Source organism: Saccopteryx bilineata, chromosome 3 (genome assembly GCF_036850765.1).
Source record: "Saccopteryx bilineata isolate mSacBil1 chromosome 3, mSacBil1_pri_phased_curated, whole genome shotgun sequence".
Classification (NCBI taxonomy): Eukaryota; Metazoa; Chordata; class Mammalia; order Chiroptera; family Emballonuridae; genus Saccopteryx; species Saccopteryx bilineata.
The window spans coordinates 146,562,600-146,585,133 of record NC_089492.1 but is presented as its reverse complement, the minus strand read 5'-3'; the positions used below and the strand labels follow the sequence as shown (position 1 = coordinate 146,585,133).

The 22,534-nt window shown below is 40.4% G+C and overlaps 1 non-coding gene and 1 pseudogene across 1 annotated transcript; one reads left to right on the top strand and one right to left on the bottom strand.

Moving 5' to 3' along the window:
- Positions 1-3,334: 3,334 nt before the first annotated feature.
- LOC136328819 (proteasome maturation protein pseudogene) lies at positions 3,335-3,841 on the top strand (annotated as a pseudogene).
- A 3,522-nt stretch (positions 3,842-7,363) lies between these two features.
- LOC136332541 (U2 spliceosomal RNA) lies at positions 7,364-7,549 on the bottom strand. The gene has a single exon (XR_010730765.1). It is a non-coding gene; the product is annotated as a U2 spliceosomal RNA (small nuclear RNA).
- Positions 7,550-22,534: the final 14,985 nt, after the last annotated feature.

Below are 22,534 nucleotides of genomic sequence, written 5' to 3'. Positions count from 1 at the left end.
TAGAGCGTCAACCTGGCTTGCGGGAGTCCTGGGTTCGATTCCCAGCCAGGGCACACAGGAGAAGTGCCCATCTGCTTCTCCACCACCCCCCTCCCCTCTCCTTCCTCTCTGTCTCTCTCTTCCCCTCCCACAGCCAAGGCTCCATTGGAACAAAAGTTTGCCCGGGAGCTGGGGATGGCTCTGTGGCCTCTGCCTCAGGTGCTAAAATGGCTCTGATTGCCACAGAGCGACGCCCCAAGATGGGCAGAGCATCGCCCCCTGGTGGGCGTGCCGGTGGATCCCGGTTGGGCGCATGCGGGAGTCTGTCTCACTGCCTCCCTGTTTCCAACTTCAGGGGAAAAAAAATTAAATTAATAAATCTTTAACCAGACTCATCAAGAATTAAAGAGAGAGAGCCCAAATAAATAAAATCAGAAATGGCCTAGCCAGATGGCTTGGTTGGTTAGAGCCTCATTCTGGAGCACAGAGGTTGCCAGTTTGGTCCCCGATCAGGGCACACACAGGAACAGATCGACATTCCTGTCTATCTCTCTGCCCCCGCCACCCCCAAAAATCAGTAAAAGAAAAAAAGAAAGGAAAGAGAAATGACAACTGGCACCACAGAAATACAAAGGTTAGCCTGTCTGGTGGTGGCACAGTGGATAGAGTATTGACTTGGGATGCTGAGGTCCCAGGTTTGAAACCCCAAGGTCACTGGCTTGAGCATAGGCTCATCCAGCTTGAGTGCAGGTTCACCAGCTTGAGTGCAGGATCACTTTTTTTTTTTAATTCATTTTAGAGAGGAGAGAGAAAGGGAGAGAGAGAGACAGAGAGGGAGAGAGGGAGAAGGTGATGAGGAGCTGGAAGCATCAACTCCCATATGTGCCTTGACCAGGCAAGCCCAGGGTTTTGAACTGGTGACCTCAGCATTTCCAGGTTGGCGCTTTATCCACTGTGCCACTACAGGTAGGCAAGTGCAGTATCACTGACTTGAGTGTGGGATCATCAACATGATCCCAAGGTCGTTGGCTTGAGCAAGGGGTCAATGGCTCTGCTTGAGCCACACACCCCTTCAAGGCATGTATGAGAAGCAATCAATGAACAACTAAAGTGCTGCAACTACGAGTTGAAGTTCTCATCTCTCTCCCTTCTTGTCTCTCTGTCCCCCCTTCTCCTCTCACTCTCTCTTTCTCATGTGCTCTAAAAATAAAAGAAATACAAAGATTATAAGAAAATACTACAAAAAATTATATGCCAAGAAATTGGACAACCTAGAACAAATAAATAATTCTAGAAACATACAATCTTCCAAGACTGAGACAAGAAGAAACAGAACATTTAAACAGACTGGTAACTCTTAACAAAATTGAATTTGTAATAAAAAAACTCCCACAAACAAAAGTCCTAGACTAGATAACATTGCAGGTGAATTTTACCAAACATTCAAAGAAGAATTAACACTTATCCTTTACAAACTATTCCAAAAAATTCAAGAGGAGGGAAGTCTCCCAAGCTCATTTTACGAGGCCAGCATTGCCCTGATTCCAATGCCAAAGACATTAAAAATAAAATAAGCCAACATCCCTGATGAACATGCAAAAATTCTCAACAAAATATTAGTAGTCCAAATTCAGCAATATACTTAAAAAAATAATATACCATGACCAAGTGGGATTTATTCCTGTGATGCAAGGTTGGCCTAATATCAGCAAATCAATTACATGATAAAACACATAAGCAAAATGAAGGATAAAAGCTATATAATCATATCAATAGATGCAGAAAAAGTATTTAGTAAAATCCAGCACCCATTTATAATAAAAATCTCAGCAAAGAGGAAATAGAGGAAATATACCTCAACATAATAAATGCCATATATGATAAACCCATAGTTAATATAATACTCAATGATGAAAAGCTATATGTGTTTTCCTTAAAATAAGGAACAAAACAAAGATGTCCACTTCACCACTTCTATACAACATAGTTTAGAGTTCCTAACCACAGCAATAAGACAAAAAGGCCTCCAGATAGGAAAGAAAGAAGTAAAATTGTCACTATTTGCAGATGACATGATAGTATATATAGGGAATTCTAAAAATTCCACCAAAAAATGATTATAAATGGGTAAATGAATTCAGGAAAGTAGCAGTATACAAAATTAATGTTCATAAATTGGTTGCATTTTTATACACCAATAAAAACTATCAGAAAGAGAAAATTTTTTAAATTCCATTTAGAATTGCATTTAAAAAATACTTAGGAGTAAATTTAACCAAGGAGGTAAAAGATCCATACTTGGGGCCCTGGCCGGTTGGCTCAGTGGTAGAGTGTCGGCCTGGCATGCAGGAGTCCCGGGTTCGATTCCCGGCCAGGGCACACAGGAGAAGTGCCCATCTGCTTCTCCACTCCTCCCCCTCTCCTTCCTCTCTGTCTCTCTCTTCCCCTCCCGCAGCCAAGGCTCCATTGGAGCAAAGTTGGCCTGGGTGCTGAGGATGGCTTCATGGCCTCTGTCTCAGGCGCTAGAGTGGCTCTGGTTGCAACAGAGCGACACCCTGGATGGGCAGAGCGTCACCCCCTGGTGGGAGTGCCAGGTGGATCCCGGTCGGGCGAATGCGGGAGTCTGTCTGACTGCCTCCCTGTTTCTGGCTTCGGAAAAATACAAAAAAGAAAAAGAAAAAAAAAAAGAAAGAAATTAAAGAACAAATAAATGGATGCATACATTATGCTCGTGGATAGGAAGAATTAGCATTGTTAAGCTGCCTGTACTACCCAAAGTAATCTATAAATTCAATGCAATCCCTATCAAAATGCCAATGGCATTTTTCATAGAACTCAAACAAAGAATCTTAAAATTTATATGGAACCACAAAAGATTCTAAATAGCTGAAGCAATCTTTTAGAAAGAAGAACAAAGTTGGAGGTATTACACTACCTGATATGAAACTATATTACAAGGCTAGAGTAATCAAAACAGCACTATACTGGCATAAAAGCAGACACATAGATCAACAGAATAGAATAGAGAGCTCAGAAATAAACTCATGACAATATGGCCAACTAATCTGTGACAAAGGAGGCAAGAATATACAATGGGGTAAAGGCAGTCTCTTCAGTAAATGGTGTTGGAAAAACTGAACAGAAACATGCAAAAAAATAAAAGTAGGCCACTTTCTTGTACCACATACAAGAATAAACTCAAAATGGATTAAAAACCTAAATGTAAGAGTTTAAACTATAAACCTCCTAGAAGAAAACATTGACAGAAAACCCTTCGACAGTGCTCTTAATATATTTTTTGGCTATATCTCTATAGGCAAGGGAAGCAAAAGAAAAAAAATAAACAACAGATTGGAAGGTGTTTGCAGAGCGAGCTGAAAATGAATACCAGAGGACTTGGATCTCAGCTAAAGGACAGTATTCCAGTTACTGAACTTTCAGCAAGTAGACCTTTTGAAAATCATGATCTTCTTCGAAAAGGTTTTTCTTGTGTGAAAAATGAACTTTTGCCCAGTCATCCTCTTGAATTATCAGAAAAAAATTTCCAGCTCAACCAAGATAAAATGAATTTTTCTACACTGAGGAACATCCAGGGTCTGTTTGCTCCACTAAAACTGCAGATGGAATTCAAGGCAGTGCAACAGGTTCAGCGTCTTCCCTTTCTTCCAAGCTCAAACCTTTCACTGGATATTTTGAGGGGCAATGATGATACTATTGGGTTTGAAGATATTCTTAATGACCCATCACAAAGTGAACAAATGGGAGAACCGCACTTGATGGTGGAATATAAACTCGGTTTAATGTGATGCAGTGTGCTGATCATGGAAATGGAGGGGCTATGTCTTGTCTATAGCTGTCTTTTTACTATAATTTTATGTACACAACATTAAAAGTACTGACACATAAAAAAAAAGAAAAAGAAAAAAATAAGTAGAACTACATCAAACTAAAAACTTTTGCACAGCAAAGGAAAATATCAACAAAACAGAAAGACAACCTACCTAATGAGAGAAGATATTCACCAGTGATATATCAATAAGAGATTAATATCCAAAGTATATAAAAAAAGTCATACAACTGAACACACACAAGAAAAAAGAACACCAAAAAAAGATAAACCCCACGAAAAAGAAAACCAAAAACAACAACAAAAAAACCGACAAAGAACAACAACAAAAACAATCCAATAAAACTTGGGCAGAGGCATTTGCTTCTCCACCCCTCCGCCGCGCTTTCCTCTCTGTCTCTCTCTTCCCCTCCCGCAGCCGAGGCTCCATTGGAGCAAAGATGGCCCGGGCGCTGGGGATGGCTCTGTGGCCTCTGCCTCAGGCGCTAGAGTGGCTCTGGTTGCAACATGGCGACGCCCAGGATGGGCAGAGCATCCCCCCTGGTGGGCAGAGCGTCGCCCCATGGTGGGCGTGCCGGGTGGATCCCGGTCGGGTGCATGCGGGAGTCTGTCTGACTGTCTCTCCCTGTTTCCAGCTTCAGAAAAATGAAAAAAAAAAAAAAAAATTTAAAAAAAAATTTAAAAAAAAATTAAAAAAAAAAAAAAACTTGGGCAGAGGATCTAAATAAATATTTCTTCCAAGAGGACATACAGATTGCGAATAGACATGAAAAGATGCTTAGTGTCACTAATCATCAGAGAAATGCAAATTAAAACCACAAGACCATCTCATACCTGTCAGAATGAGTATCATTAATAAATCAAAAAACAAAAGTATTAGCAAGGATATAAAGAAAAGGAAACTCATTTGCACTGTTGGGACTGCAAATTGGTGCAGCCACTAGGGAAACATTATAGAGGTTTCTCAAAAAATTAAAAATAAAACTACCTTCTGACCTGGAAATTTCAGTCCTGGGTATTTATCCAAAGAAATCCAAAACATTACTTCAGAAAGATATAGGCATCACTATGTTCACTGCAGCATTATTTACAATAGCCAAGGTAAAGAAGCAAGCCAAGTGTCCACTGATTAATGATTGACTAAAGAAGATGTGGTACACACATACAATGAAATATTACAATTTAGGGCAATATTGATAGGTTTAGAGGGTATTATGCTAAATGAAATAAGTCAATCAGAGAAAGACAAATACTATATAATTTCACTTATTGTGGAATCTAAAAAACAAAATATAAAGAGACTCATAGATGCACAGAACAAACTGATGGTTGCCAGATGGGAGTGGGGTGAAAAGATTAAGATGTACAAATTGGCAGTTAAAAAAAAATCATCACAGGGATATAAAGTATAGCATAGGGAATAGAGTCAATAAAATTGTATTATTAATGGAAGAATAGGAGAATAAATTGGTGGTTGGTTTTGGTGGGTGGAATATTAATTAGTAAGTTTGCCACAGATGCCTTTGGGTCATCTAAAGTGAAATGCCTAGCAAATAGCTCTCTGGAGGGACTTAGTGTAAAATAGAACGTTCTGGACTGGAGATGTGGACTCAGAAGCCATCAGAATATAAGTGGAAGTCAAGGACATGAGTGTTGATAAAATCACCCACATGAATTGAGGACTGGAACAGAGCTCTGGTGGAACAATAACTCTGAAGAAGCAAGGTAGGAAGAAGACCACAGGAAGAAAATCATGAAGAAAAGATAAAAAAAATGCCTGACCTGTGGTGGCGCAGTGGATAAAGCATCGACCTGGAAATGCTGAGGTCGCCGGTTCAAAACCCTGGGCTTGCCTGGTCAAGGCACATATGGGAGTTGATGCTTCCAGCTCCTCCCCCCTTCTCTCTCTCTCTGTCTCTCTCTCCTCTGTCTCTCTCCTCTCTAAAAATGAATAAATAAAATAAAAAAAGTTAAAAAAAAAAAAAGTAGTAGAAAAGACCAGGTAAAACCATACCAGAGAAGCCTAAGGAAAAGGAATTTCAAGGAGTCAGTGATCAACAGAATCACCATATGCAGGGATCTCAGGTAATATAAGGACAAAAATGTATTCATTGGATTTAATTATTCAACTGGATTTAATGCAATTGATATATGAAGAATAAACAAAGGAATGTTGAATGAAGTAATAGAAGCCTAAAGGACTAACAATGGAGAATAAAGGACAGATTAGAGTGATTGAAAAAGGGTGATTCTGCCTGACCTGTGGTGGCACAGTGGATAAAGCGTCGACCTGGAAATGCTGAGGTGGCTGGTTCAAAACCCTGGGCTTGCCTGGTCAAGGCACATATGGGAGTTGATGCTTCCAGCTCCTCTCCCTTCTCTCTCTCTGTCTCTCTCTCCTCTATCTCTCTCCCTCTCTCTCTCTCTCCCTCTCTCTCTCCTCTCTAAAAAAAAAAGAGTGAATAAAAAAGATTTTAAAAAAAGAAAGAGGGTGATTTTTAGTGGGGCTAAACATGATCGGCCATGAGTTGATAATTATTAAAATTGGGTATATAGGGATTCATTATATTAATGTCTTTAGTTTTGTATATGATTGAAATTTTCCAAGGAAAGAATACTTTTTTTTTTTTTTTTTACAGAGGCAGAGATAGACAGGGACAGACATACAGGAACGGAGAGAGATGAGAAGCATCAATCATTAGTTTTTCATTGCGCGTTGCAACACCTTAGTTGTTCATTGACTGCTTTCTCATATGTGCCTTGACCGCAGGCCTTCAGCAGACCGAGTAGCCCCTTGCTGGAGCCAGTGACCTTGGGTTCAAGCTGGTGGGCTTTTGCTCAAACCAGATGAGCCCACACTCAAGCTGGCGACCTCGGGGTCTCAAACCTGGGTCCTCTGCATCCCAGTCCAACACTCTATCCACTGCGCCACCGCCTGGTCAGGCCCTATATTGTTTTAACTATGTTGCTTGTTTACCTGAGAATTATTCCATCCTCTAAATGCAGTACTAGTGTTTTCTGAAATAATATTCCTATACAGCAAACCAAAGATGGAAAGTGGAAATGGCTTTTGATACCTCGTAATATGTACTATTCAATTAAAAAGGAGAGGAGTAGGGCAAGAAAAAGATGAAACAGTATCTTCACTATCTAGACCTTTGTTTTTTTATCAATTTTCAGCCATTTAGGGAAAATACATTCTTTTTTACCTTTAGTTAAGGTTTTTACTGAAGGGCAATATATATCTGTAAACGTATATTAATCTTAAATGTGCATATTACTAATTTATCACAAAGTCAGCACATCAACCAGCTCAAGAAACAGAATTGCCACATCCCAGAAACCTCCCATGATTTCTTTATAGTCACTGCTTCCACCATCCTCCCCAAATGTAATCTCTATAACTTATAAAAATCATAGGTTAGTTTTCCCTCTTTTTGAATGATTCTTTTAAAATCATATGGCATGTAGTATTTTGTATATAGTTTCATTTGAAATTATGTGAGTGAAGTTCATCTCTGTTGTGTGTGGCAGTAGTTTGTTCATTTTCATTACTGTGTACTGTTACATTGTGTGAATATACCACAATTTTCCAGCTTTGGGCAATTACAAATAATAATTCTATATTCTCCTTGACTAAGAAGTCCAAGTTGCTGGAACAAACTCTAAGTCTCTGATTACCAGATTCTACACTTGATCTTAGCCAAAAGGCCGAGAAGCGATTGATTACCAGATTCTAAATAACACATATATATTTTCCCCAAATGAGATAGTTAGATATTCCATTTCTCTTTAAAGGAACGTAACTGAATGAATTATTGCAGTATTTTTTAGCTCTTAGAAAACTTTGAAAATGTACAGTTGTTTCTCCAATGTCTGTATAACCCTGTCTGGTGCATATTATGCTATAAACTGTCTTTTGCTTTGGGATTATTACCTCTCATCCTTTCCTAGCCAGGCAAAGACAACAGATATATAAATCAGCCTTCATCCAGTAACAGCAGAGAATACGCTTGGTTGAAGCAGAAGAAAACTGCCCTCATGTCTTCTGTTTCCTGCTTTGGAGATATTCCGGGTAATGGAATGATTTTGGAGCTGAACTCATGAGGATGGTCTTTAATACAGTTCACAAGTTTCTTTCTAAATAAAATCCTGGTTAAATATGTATCAGTTTGATCAGTAAATGTAAATATTTATTTACATTTCAAATCAAGTAAGTTATTTTAAGACTAGCTTTTTCAACAGATAAATTCCTGATTTATTCTCTTTCCCAAAGATGGTGACAGGGAAAGTGTCCAGCCAAGTGTCCAAATCTTGGCTTTTGGCACCTGCTGTAGCTACATTGCCAGTTAATTGCATGCTTTTCTGTGGATTCTGGCAGGTGGACTGTTTATAGATTTCTGCAAATGTAACATGCTTTTAGTTAGATGCTTAGTGTGCCAATTCATTTATAACAGGGAGATCAACAATCTAAATTAAGGCAGAAGACTGGAGAAATGGCTTTCACTTCTAACAGATTCTGTTATTATTATTTTTTTGTTTCTGAAGTGAGAAGTGAGGAGGCAGAGAAAGAGACTCCTCCACGCACCTGACCAGGATTCACCCGGCAAGCCCACTAGAAGGCAATGCTTTGCCCATCTGGGGCGTTTGCTCCATTGCAACTGGAGCCATTCTAGTGCCTGAGGCAGAGGCCATGGAGCCCTCCTCAGCGCCTGGGCCAGCTATGCTCCAATGGAGGGGAAGAGAGAGATAAAGAGAAAGGAGAGGGGAAAAGGTGTAAAAGAAAATGGGTGCTTCTCCTAGGAATCAAACCTACATGCTGGGCTGCCGGGGTCCAGCCCCGGGGGGGATCCAGGGGTCCTACTGGAGGAGACGGCGTCGGCGAAAATGGAGTGAGAGAGCCGAATTCTTTTCTTTCTCTTTATTCTCCGGTTAGCATTTACTGCCAGGCATCTCTACCAAATGCTAGTATAGCTCCCTTTTTATACACGCACACCGAGTTACAATCACATGGTGTTAATTATTATTTTTGTTTTCACTATGTTTGCATGTTTCCGGATAACAGTTAATTTACATCTATGAGTCACAAATCAGGTAGCAAATCATTCAAAATACAAAATAACTTGAATAGCGATAACAACATCAATAAAAGCTTTTAAAGTATTAGTACTAATAGTTAACTAACTTTACTGCTGTTGTGAGTTAAGGGGCAGAGAGAGATTTAGCAGACGACTAACAATGGACCACCGCTTGCTCAGGTAAATGGCCTTGGGTTTATGCAGTGTCCTACTTTTTCTCACAAGATTCTAAAAGGTTTGCCTCTAAAGAAATTAACATAACATCAAGAATAGCTTTCATCCAAAGATATGCAGAGTGCACTTGCAAGATAGCCCAGCAGCAACACAAGACATTCTATGGATTTCCCTACATTTTTAAATCTCATGAGAACATCTCATTGAGAAAGCCTAGCAATTGCCTTTAGTCAAAAGACAATTCTCTTAGTAAAACATTCTTTTCCTGCTGACTATGCTCTCATCCTAGGCCACACAATGGGCCATTCTACTATACCTTACCTAAGATACTATTGTCTAGTCAAATATTACTTATTTATTATATTTAAACACTAGTTAAGTTCTGACTCTATTCTTCTCAGAATATACCACTATTTGCAGATCAAATATGCAAGAAGAAAGGAATGTTTCTCTACTTATCACATGAAAAGGCTAGGGAGGAAAAATGTTAAGTGAAGGCCGAAGGGTGCTCTGTGCACAGCCACTGCCCCCTAACCATTCACAAGTCACAATCTATTCTTTTTAACATGATTAAGAAGGAATTCTCCTACAAACTTAACCCTTTACGAGGGATATCATAGCCAGCCTCTTATGTCTATGAGCCCAGTTCAAGGGGCTTACAGGCTTTTCTGTGGAACTCACATCCTCTGTCTCATTTCCAAAGAAATCACTACGAATCTACAGGGAAAGCACGGTACTATTATCCCTGTGCCATAATTAATAGCACACACCCAGAAAAGGGGGGATATAAGGCCAGATTAATTCAAAAAGTCAAAGGGGGAAGTATTGTTGTGCCTTTCCTTTGCGGTGACTTTGTCACCCCACAGCCATTGGTCTTCTCTGCTGTGACTTTGTCACCCCGCAGCCATTGGTCTTCTCTGCTGTGACTTTGTCAATCAGCAGTTTTTGATCTTCTTCTGCTGTGACCTTATCAGCCAGCAGTTGTGGGTCTTCTGCTGCGACCTTGTCAGCCAGCAGTTGTGGGTCTTCTCCTGCTGTGACCTTGTCAGCCAGCAGTTGTTGATCGGCTCCCGACATCGGGCCAACACTCTACCACTGAGCCAACCAGCCAGGGCCAGAGTCTATTATTTTAAACAGGCAAGCTGTAAGAACTACATTCTTTTTCCCCCCCATAAAACAAAAGGGGGTGTTTTACAGCTAAGTAAAGCAATATACATCAAAATTGGTCACAGTCCTCCATGTTCAACACTAACAAATAATTTGAGCAATATTGTTTTAAAAGCCCCAGATATTGCTGTATTTGGCATTTTAAGAGGTATCTTCTATATAAGCCTCTGGCAACAAAGCCACAAGTCAGCCTCAGGTGTTTTGTTCCAGAAACATGTTGTTTTAACTACTTGGCTCAGGAATTAAAAGTAAAACTAAAAGGAGAGCATTTAAGGCCCTGGCTGGTTGGCTCAGCGGTAGAGCGTCGGCCTGGCATGCGGGGGACCTGGGTTCGATTCCCGGCCAGGGCACATAGGAGAAGTGCCCATTTGCTTCTCCACCCCCCCTCCTTCCTCTCTGTCTCTCTCTCTTCCCCTCCTGCAGCCAAGGCTCCATTGGAGCAAAGATGGCCTGGGCACTGGGGATGGCTCTGTGGCCTCTGCCTCAGGTGCTAGAATGGCTCTGGTTGCAACAGAGCGACACCCCAGATGGGCAGAGTATTGCCCCCTGGTGGGCATGCCGGGTGAATCCTGGTCAGGTGCATGCAGGAGTCTGTCTGACTGCCTCCCTGTTTCCAACTTAAGAAAAATACAAAAAAAAAAAAAAAAAAAAAAAAAAGGAGAGCATTTAAACAATAAAAACAGAAACAGTCCTGAAAATATCAGAGTTCTAAATTCACTTTTGCTGTATCTGAAACCCTACTTCATCTTTCTGAAAAGACCTCACAAAACCCCAAATAAAATACCCATGTAGAAACATGTCACTAGATTCTGCTTTATCAACAAATAGACAATGGTCTCAAAGTACATTACCAAATGAAAAAAGTACAGAATTTTACTAACAGTTGTGACACTGAATAGATACACACTGTATATGAAAGTTATTTTTCTACTGTACAACTGATGACATGGTTGGTGGCAAAACAAGTAAGACTATTAGGCATTAATCTTTTAGAAGGGAGACAAGGAACAAGATTTCTGACTTTCCCACTCCATTCCCGTAAATGAGTTTTCCAAGAAACTAAAACTTTTCACTTTGTTAAAACATTTTCCAGTTGCCTGACCAGATGGTGGTATAATGGATAGAGAGCCATACTGGGATGCGGGGGACCCACATTCCAAACCCAGAGATCAACGGCTTGAGTGCGGGCTCATCCAGCTTGAGCACAGGGTCACTGGCTTGAGTGGGGGGTCACTGGTTTGAGCGTGGGATTATAAATGATCCCAAGGTCGCTGGCTTGAGCAAGGGGTCACTCACTCTGCTGTAGCCCCTCCCACTAGTCAAGGCACATATGAGAAAGCAATCAATGAAGAGCTGAGGAGCCACAATGAAGAATTGATGCTTCTCATCTCTCTCCCTTCCTGTCCGTCTGTCCTTCTCTCTGACTCTTTCTCTGTCTCTGTCCAAAAACAAAAAAACTATTCTCAGGTCAACAATTTTGAACATCATAAAATGAATTTTCCTGAATTCTTGGTGCAAATAGTACTGGTAAAATGTTTTTGTGATGACATAGTCATTGTTGGCAAGACAGTGATGTCCCCTCAGGAAATTATTTGCCATTGCTCTCCCTGGCCACAAACTACTGTTTTTTGTTTTGGTCTTTTTTCTTTCCCTTATTACCTTCTACCCCTTACTATCAAACTGTTGTAATAATATTTTTGCCTGCCCTGCGTTTAGGAGGCTCTACCCCAATTTCATAGTCTCTTTACATGGAGTTTCTATTCTATAGACTAAGAAGCTAGATCACCAACCTCATTCAAGTTCTCTATAAAGTAGGAATAAATATTCTCTGAGTAAGCATCTGCATGGCTCTTCATTTATTCAGTAGATACTTATAAGAAAATATTAGGTGTCCATCAACTGATGAATGAATAAAGAAGACACAGTGTCTATATGCATGCAGTCGATTATTCAACCATGAGAAAAATGGAATCTTGCCATTTGTGACATCACACATGGATCTTGAGAGCATTATGCTAAGTCAAGTCAGACAGAGAAAGACAAAACTGATAACACTTCCATGTGGAATCTAAAGGGAGAAATGCAGAGATGGTCAGAGTACAAACTTCCAGTGAGAAGATGAATGAATTTGGGGATGTAATACACAGCATTGTGACTGTAGTTAACAATATGTATTATATACTGGAAAATTGCTAAGAGAGTAGATTTTAGTCTACGGCCGTACCACCCTGAATGCACCGGGTGGTTCGGTTGTCTGATCTCTGAAGCTAAGCAGGGTTGGGCCTGGTTAGTACTTGGATGGGAGAGTAGATTTTAAATGTTCTCAGCACACACACACACAAAAAAAATGGTAAATTTGTGACATGATGGAGGTGTTAGCTAATGCTACAGTGGTAATGATACTGCAATATATATATATATATATATATATATATATATATAAATCAAATCAACACATATATATATATATAAATCAAATCAACACATTGTATACCTTCAACTTACACAATGTTATATCTCAGTTATATCTCAATAAAGCTTGAAGAAGTAAATAAACAACAAACAAAATTAAACACTAGTGCTTGAACTTTGACATCTCTTTGGGTACCTTTCTATTTTTAAGTTTACTTTTCTCTTCATTATTAAATATACAATAAATTCAGTTAGGTATTCTCTAAATCAACACTAAAAGTGCTTTTTTTATGCAAGGGACAGAGAGAGAGAGAGAGGGAGGGAGGGAGGAAGGGATAGAGAAGAGAAGCATCAACTGTAGTTGTGTCAATTTAGTTATTCATTGAATGTTTCTCATGAGTGCCTTGACTGGGAGCTCCAGATGAGCCGGTGATCCCTTGCTCAAGCCTGTGACCTTGGGCTAAAGACAGTGACCATGGAACCATGTCAACAATCCCATGCACAAGCTGGCAAGCCTGTGCTCAAGCCAGTGACCTCCGAATTTTGAACCTGGGACCACAGCATCCCAGGTTGATGCTCTATTCACTGCACCACCACCAGTCAGGCCTAACAGTGTATTTTAAAATAGACTGTAAATAAGAATATTGAAGCATCAGTTGTTTAATATATAATAAGAGCTTATTATCCCATCATGCACATAAACTAAAAAACTTGACAACAATAAGTAATCAAGTTAGCACCAGCATAAAGGATAACAATTTTGACAAAAGGCAGTTTCTTATAGTTGACTTTTCCACAAACACACATCTATGTAAAAATATGGTAGAAAGAGCCCTAAGCAAGATAGTCTCTTATCCAGAGGCTACGAAGAAGCTACCACCAGCAGCTCTGATTTACTGATACAATCTTCTAAAAATAATAAAAAAAAAACATTTGAATGCCTCTAGGTGGAACATGAATATTCTTGTCTTCAGCTTCTTACTCAAACTCTTTCCCAGAGCTCTGAAGACATTCAAACTAGAAAGCTGTGTCCTAGTCACATCTTTAACTATCTTGGTTGTCCACATTCTGATCCATTAAGTGGGAATTCCTTCTGTTCTTTCTGTTGCACAGGGATAGTAGGAATTAAAATGATCTACATATGAAACAATAAAAACTTTTGATGAGAAGGTAATATTAAAAAATAAGCAAAAAATTGCCTTAATGGATCATAAATCAACATACTTGTTATTAATAAAAATCAAGCTTAGAATAAACATAGATGTTTCAAAAATATAATTTTATTAATTTTTATTTATTTTTTATTTTTATTATTTTACAGAGACAGAGAGTCAGAGAGAGGGATAGATAGGGACAAACAGGCAGGAATGGAGAGAGATGAGAAGCATCAATTATTAGTTTCTCATTGCAACACTTTAGTTGTTCATTGATTGCTTTCTCATATGTGGCTTGACAGTGGGGCCTTCAGCAGACCGAGTAACCCCTTGCTCAAGCCAGCGACCTTGGGCCCAAGAGGGTGAACTCTGCTCAAACCAGATGAGCCTGCGCTCAAACTGGCGACCTTGGGGGTCTCAAACCTGGGTCCTCCGCATCCCAGTCCGATGCTCTATCTACTGCGCCACAGCCTAATCAGGCTCAAAAATATAATTTTAACAATTAAATTTCAATTTATTTTTTACTCTAAATTTTCATCAGATTCTATAGCAAAAGGGACCCAACCTGTTGCCCCATTGGTAAAGTTTTAAGGAATAGTGGCCAAGGGGAAATATGTAGGAGCAGGGAGAAAGATTACATGAATAATCTTCCAGGTTCTCAAACTAAAGAGATGAGCCTGTCCAGGCAGTGGTGCAGTGGATAAAGCATTGGACTGGGAGACTGGGACATGGAGGGCCCAGGTTCAAGACCTCAAAGTGGCCAGCTTGAGTGAGGGCTCATCTGGTTTGAGCAAGGCTCACCAGCTTGAGCCCAAAGTCTCTGTCTTGAGCAAGGAGTCACTCGGTCTGCTGTAGCCCCACGGTTAAGGCACATATGAGAAAGCAATCAATGAACAACTAAGGTGCTGTAACAAAGAATCGATGCTTCTCATCTCTCTCCATTCCTGTCTGTCCCACTCCTTGACTCTGTCTCTGTCACAAAAATAAAATAAAATAAAATAAAATAAAATAAAATAAGGAAGAGATGAAAAGAGAAGTATATGACAACAGGGAAAAAATTAAATTTCTTTTGTTTTGGAGCAGGCCAAAAATATAGGTATCTTTGTCACTATAAATGGGTACTATAAACATATCTTTTATCTTTTCTATACTACACTACTGACTTTCATTATTAGATAGGTGGTAAGTTTAGTAAAGAAAAAAATTAAAATAAATTTTAAAAATTCAAGACACAGTCGGAGAGACAAGATGGCGCTGGAGTAGGCGAACGTACCAGCATCTACCTCCCAGAACCAATGTGGATTACAAACTAATTTTATGAACTATCAACTGGAAAAACCAACTTTGGACTAAACTAAAAGGACTCTTCAACCCAGGAATGCTGAAGAAGCCACCCAGAGACTGGTAGGAAAAGCGGAAACGCGGAGAGGGCTGCCCAGCTTCTCGGAGCGAACGGCAGCAGGGAGAGACTCGCGTGGCGGGAAGTGAGTTTAGCAGAGGGGAAAGGGCCCTGAGCCCCAGGAACAAAGCCCCAGCCTGCAGCCCCAGAGCCCAGAAGAAGCATAAGGACAGTATTTAGCTTGAAACAAGTCAGGATACTGTTTGTGAGAGAGTCTGATTTCTCAGACCCAGGATCCTTCTTAAAGGGACCACGCAGAACATCTCTCTCACAAACACTCACCCGGGGCTCCTGGAGACGGAGGGAGAGGGGAGAGAACCACAGTATCAGGAAGAGAGTGCAATCTAGGAGGCATAGGGAGAAACATTTTTGGGAGATAGCCACTCTAACCCCTGGGACGAGTCACTCCCCAAAGCTGAAGTGAATATTTCCCCCGGAAACAGCAATACCAGCAAAGGGAAGCAGGAGAGCAGCCAAACAAGCCCCCCCCCCCGCGGCATTCAGAGCAGAGTCGCATAGAAGGAGGGAGCTTTCGGGTCTACGGTAGTGAGTCTTAGGGTCCGAGCTGCAACGCCCCCACCCACACGGCTGAGGGCGCACCGGAGAGCGGGCGGCAGCGGGAGACAAAAGCGCGGTTCTGCTGGCAGGGGCGGAAGCCGGCTGGCCACCAGTGGGCTCAGGTGTGAGCTCAATCTTGCCCGGCTAGGGAGAAGGGGGCGTGCAAAAGAGGCTAAGCTCAGCTGCCGGCAGCCTGTAATCCAGCCTCCAGGAGAAGGGCGGGAAACCCAGAAAGGGTAGAAACCAGCCCCGGAGCAAGGGCAGAGGAGCACATCCCTGCCCCACCCGTGCAATCCAGGCTTGCGGTCTGACTTGGTAGCAGGCTCCTCCTGCGGGGGTGGAGCCAAAAGCCCAGAAGAGGCAGAGTTCCGCTACGAAGCTGAGCTTGGGCACGCAGCCTTTCCTGGTGGTAGAGCCAAGGCTAGCAGCTGTTCCTTGAGTGGGATCATCCTGCAAAGGCAGGGTGAAAGCTCGGAAACAGGCGGAGACCCGCAGCTGAGCAAAGGTGCTCGCCAGTGCCCTCAGGACCGAGCATAACATCACACACGGGGGCGGGGCAAAGGCCAAGGCCACCAACCCTTGTGCACCCGAGCACGTGATCAAAGCCACTCTCGTGAAGAGAAAATGCGGAGGCAGAGAAATACAACACAAATAAACCAAGAGAAATCCCCAGAAAAGGACCTAAGTGAATCAGATATAACCAAATTACCAGATGCAGAGTTTAAAATAACGATTGTTAGGATGCTCAAAGATATTAGAACCACCATAGATGGCCATTACGAAAACCTAAATAAAGAGATAACAAATATAAAAAAGGACATTGAAATAATAAAAAAGAATCAGACAGAAATGACAAATACAATATCTGAAATAAAGAATACAATGGAAGGAATTAAAAGCAGGATGGATGAAGCAGAGAATCGAATCAGTGAGTTAGAGGACACAATAAATAAAGGCACGGAAGCAGAGCAGAAAAAAGAAAAGAGACTCAAAAAGTCTGAGGAAACTCTAAGAGAGCTCTGTGACAACATGAAGAGAAATAACATCCGCATCATAGGGGTTCCTGAAGAAGAAGAGAAAGAACAAGGGATAGAGACTTTGTTCAAACATATTATAGCGGAAAACTTCCCCCAATTAAGGCAGGAAAATATTTCACATGTTCAGGAAGCACAGAGAACTCCATTAAGGAGAAATCCAAAGAAACCAACACCAAGACACATCATAATTAAATTACCAAAGCTTAATGATAAAGAGAAAATATTAAAAGCTGCTAGAGAAAAAAAGACAATCACCTACAAAGGAGCCCCCATAAGGATGACTTCTGACTTCTCAACAGAAACACTTGAGGCCAGAAGGGAATGGCAAGAAATATTCAAAGTAATGCAGAACAAGAACCTACAACCAAGACTACTTTATCCAGCAAGGCTATCATTTAAAATTGAAGGAGAAATAAAAAGCTTTACAGACAAAAAAAAACTAAAGGATTTCACTACAACCAAACCAAGGCTGCAAGAAATGCTAAGGGACCTGTTGTAAACAGATCAAAGGAAAAAAAGAATATAGCAAAAGAGAAATACAGTTTTAAAGAAAAAAAATGGCAATAAACAGTTACATATCAGTAATAACCTTAAATGTTAATGGATTAAATGATCCGATCAAGAGACATAGGGTAGCTGCGTGGATAAGAAAACAGGACCCATACATATGCTGTCTACAAGAGACACACCTTAAATCAAAAGATGCACACAGACTGAAGATAAAAGGATGGAAAAAAATATTTCACGCAAGTGGAAATGAAAAAAAAGCTGGGGTAGCAATACTTATATCAGACAAAATGGACTTTAGAACAAAGACCATAGTTAGAGATAAAGAAGGTCACTACATAATGATAAAGGGAGCAATACAAAAGGAAGATATAACCATTATAAATATCTACGCACCTAATATAGGAGCACCTAAATATATAAAGCAGACTTTGATAGACTTAAAGGGCGAGATCAACAGCAATACTATAATAGTAGGAGATTTCAATACCCCATTAACATCATTAGATAGGTCCTCAAGAAAGAAAATTAACAAAGAAACAGCAGACTTAAAGGACATATTAGATGAACTCGATTTAATAGATATCTTCAGAACCTTTCACCCTAAAAGAGCAGAATATACATTCTTTTCAAGCGCTCATGGGACATTCTCTAGAATAGACCACATGTTAGGGCACAAAAGCGGGCTCAACAAATTTAAGAAGATTGAAATCATATCGAACACTTTCTCTGATCACAATGGCATTAAACTAGAAATCAACCACAATAGAAAAATTGAAAAACATTCAAACACTTGGAAACTAAATAGCACGTTATTAAACAATGAATGGGTTAACATTGAGATCAAAGAAGAAATTAAAAAATTCCTAGAAACAAACGATAATGAGCATACATCAACTCAAAATTTATGGGACACAGCAAAAGCAGTCCTGAGAGGGAAGTATATAGCATTACAGGCATACCTCAAGAAGCTAGAAAAAGCTCAAATTAACAACTTAACCCTGCATCTAAAAGAACTAGAAAAAGAACAGCAAGTAAAGCCCAGAGCTAGTAGAAGGAAGGAAATAATAAAGATCAGAGCAGAAATAAGTGACATAGAGGCTAAAGAAACAATACAGAGGATCAATGAAACCAGGAGCTGGTTCTTTGAAAAGGTAAACAAGATCGATGAACCTTTAACAAGACTCACCAAGAAAAAAAGAGAGAGGACTCAAATAAATAAAATTAGAAACGAGAGTGGAGAAATAACAACTGACACAACAGAAATACAAAATATTGTAAGAAAATACTATGAAGAACTGTACGCCAAAAAACTAGACAACCTAGATGAAATGGACAAATTCCTTGAATCATATAATCTTCCAAAAATCAATCTGGAAGAATCAGAAAACCTAAACAGACCAATTACAACAAATGAGATTGAAACAGCTATCAAAAAACTCCCAAAAAAGAAAAGTCCTGGGCCTGATGGCTTCACAAGTGAATTCTACCAAATATTCAAAGAAGAACTAACTCCTATCCTTCTCAAGCTATTTCAAAAAATTCAAGAGGAAGGAAGACTTCCAAACTCCTTTTATGAGGCGAGCATAATTCTGATTCCAAAACCAGGCAAAGACAACACAAAAAAAGAAAATTATAGGCCAATATCCCTGATGAACTTAGATGCAAAAATCCTCAATAAAATATTAGCTAACCGGATCCAGCAATATATGGAAAAAATCATACACCATGATCAAGTAGGATTTATTCTTGGGAGGCAAGGCTGGTACAATATTCGCAAATCAATCAATGTGATTCATCACATAAACAAAAGAAAGGAGAAAAACCACATGATAATTTCAATAGATGCAGAAAAAGCATTTGATAAAGTCCAGCACCCATTCATGATCAAAACTCTCAGCAAAGTGGGAATACAGGGAACATACCTCAACATGATAAAGGCCATCTATGACAAACCCATAGCCAACATAATACTCAATGGGCAAAAATTAAAAGCTATCCCCTTAAGATCAGGAACAAGGCAGGGTTGCCCCCTTTCACCACTCTTATTCAACATAGTTCTGGAAGTCCTCGCCACAGCAATCAGACAAGAAAAAGAAATAAAAGGCATCCAAATTGGAAAAGAAGAAGTAAAACTATCATTATTTGCAGAGGACATGATATTGTATATAGAAAACCCTAAAGTTTCAGTCAAAAAACTACTAGACCTGATAAAAGAATTTGGCAAGGTGGCAGGATATAAAATCAATACTCAGAAATCAGAGGCATTTTTATACACTAATAATGAACTGTCAGAAAGAGAAATCAGGGAATCAATCCCCTTTACCATTGCAACCAAAAAAATAAAGTACCTAGGAATAAATCTAACCAAGGAGATTAAAGACTTGTACTCAGAAAATTATAAAACATTGATAAAAGAAATCAGGGAAGATACGAATAAGTGGAGGCATATACCGTGCTCATGGTTAGGAAGAATAAACATCATTAAAATGTCTATATTACCCAAAGCAATTTATAAATTCAATGCAATACCAATGAAAATACCAATGACTTACTTCAAAGACATAGAACACATATTCCAAAAATTTATATGGAACCAAAAAAGAACACGAATAGCCTCAGCAATCCTGAAAAGGAAGAAAAAAGCGGGAGGTATCACACTTCCAGATATCAAGTTATATTATAAGGCCGTTGTACTCAAAACAGCATGGTACTGGCATAAGAACAGGCACATAGATCAATGGAACAGAACAGAGAACTCAGAAATAAACCCACAGCTCTATGGACAACTGATATTTGACAAAGGAGGTAAGACAATACAATGGAGTAAAGACAGCCTCTTCAACAAATGGTGTTGGGAAAACTGGACAGCTACCTGCAAAAAAATGAAACTAGACCACCAACTTACACCACTCACAAAAATAAACTCAAAATGGATAAAAGACTTGAATGTAAGCCATGAAACCATAAGCATTTTAGAAGAAAACATAGGCAGTAAGCTCTCTGATATCTCTCGCAGCAATATATTTGCTGATTTGTCTCCACAGGCAAGTGAAATAAAAGACAGGATAAACAAATGGGACTTTATCAAACTAAAAAGCTTCTGCACAGCTAAAGACAATAAGAACAGAATAAAAAGACAAACTACACAATGGGAGAATATATTTGACATAGCGTCTGATAAGGGGTTAATAACCAAAATTTATAAAGAACTTGTAAAACTTAATACCAGGAAGACAAACAATCCAATCCAAAAATGGGCAAAAGAAATGAATAGACATTTCTCCAAAGAGGACACACAGATGGCCAATAGGCATATGAAAAAATGTTCAACATCATTAATGATTAGAGAAATGCAAATTAAAACCACAATGAGATATCACCTCACACCAGTCAGAATGGCGCTCATCAATAAAACAACACAGAATAAGTGCTGGCGAGGATGTGGAGAAAAGGGAACCCTCCTGCACTGCTGGTGGGAATGCAGACTGGTGCAGCCACTGTGGAAAACAGTATGGAGATACCTCAAGAAATTAAAAATCGAACTGCCTTTTGACCCAGCTATACCACTGTTAGGAATATACCCCAAGAACACCATAGCACTGTTTGAAAAGAAGAAATGCACCCCCATGTTTATGGCAGCATTGTTCACAATAGCAAAGATTTGGAAACAGCCCAAGTGTCCATCAGAGGATGAGTGGATTAAAAAGCTTTGGTATATATATACTATGGAATACTACTCAGCCATAAGAAATGATGACATAGGATCTTTTACAACAACATGGATGGGCCTTGATAACATTATACTGAGTGAAAGAAGTAAATCAGAAAAAAACTAAGAACTATATGTTTCCACACATAGGTGGGACATAAAGATGAGACTCAGAGACATGAACAACAGTGTTGGGGTTACAGGGTGGGGGGAGGAGAGGGAGGGGGTTGGGGGAGGGGAGGGGCACAAAGATCATGGCTTTTCAGCATTGGCCATATTCCCCCCTTAATCTATAGACAGACAGCAAATATTTACGTATGGTGTTCCCACTATAAAGACTGCTGTCTTAGGGACAAATGCTGACAAACTATTTCAGCAGTTCCTCCTTCTTCAAAGACTTATATGTAAACATAGAGCTCCATGTTTCATAGGACATACTCAAGCTCACTCCATGCTTCCTGGTGCTTTAGCACAAGGGAATGCCCCCCCCCCTTTTTTTTTTTTTTTTTTTTTTTTTTTGTATTTTTTCTTTTATTTATTTATTTTTTTGTATATTTCTGAGGATGGGGATGGGGAGGCAACCAGACAGACTCCTGCATGCGCCTGACTGGGATCCACCTGGCATGCCTACCGGGGGGAATGCTCTGCCCATCTGGGATGTTGCTCTGTTACAACCGGAGTCATTCTAGCAACTGGGGCGGAGGCCATGGGGCCATCCTTAGTGCCCAGGGTGGATTTGCTCCGGTGGAGCCTTGGCTGTGGGCGGGAGGAGAGGGACCGGGAGGGGGGAGAGGGGGAGGGGTGGAGAGGTAGATGGGCGCTTCTCCTGTGTGCTCTGGCTGGGAATCAAACCTGGGAATCCTGCACACCAGGCCAATGACTCCGATGGGTCTACCATATCATGCTTTTTACTTAAAAAAAAAAATTTACATTTCTTTTGAAAGCTGATGAACAGGAGACACCAAATCTACCTTCTTTATTAGATCTAGCTAATAACACTGTTCTGTCTTTTTTCCAAATAGCTCCAGATATATGGAAAAGATTTATATAGGCGGATGGGGATCCTCAAACCCCTCAGCGAGATCTTCTGAGAATGGCTTTTAAGATACCTAGAGGCAGAAAAAGCCCAATAGAGATCAGGGGGAACTACCAGCTTTTAGGATACACCCTTAAAGGCTCCAGCACCACAAAGGGGTCTCATAGGATGCCATCTGGGTCCTGCTTCAATAGTGGAAAGGAAGGTCATTGAGCTAAAGCCTGCCAGGCTTACACACCTCTACTGTGAGGAAACAGGGACACTGGAAGGTGGGCTTCCCCCTCGCTCCTCTAAGGGAGGGTTCAGTCTCTTCCAGGCCTGCTCCAGCCACCTATGACCTAACCTTGCCCAGAATGCTGGGGTTTGCCACTGAAGGCTGAAGGTGCCCAGGGCCGTCGACCCCATCTACGACACTGTGGACGAGCCTAGGGTATTTCTTCCAAGAAGCAGGTAAACTGATCTCATTTGCACAAG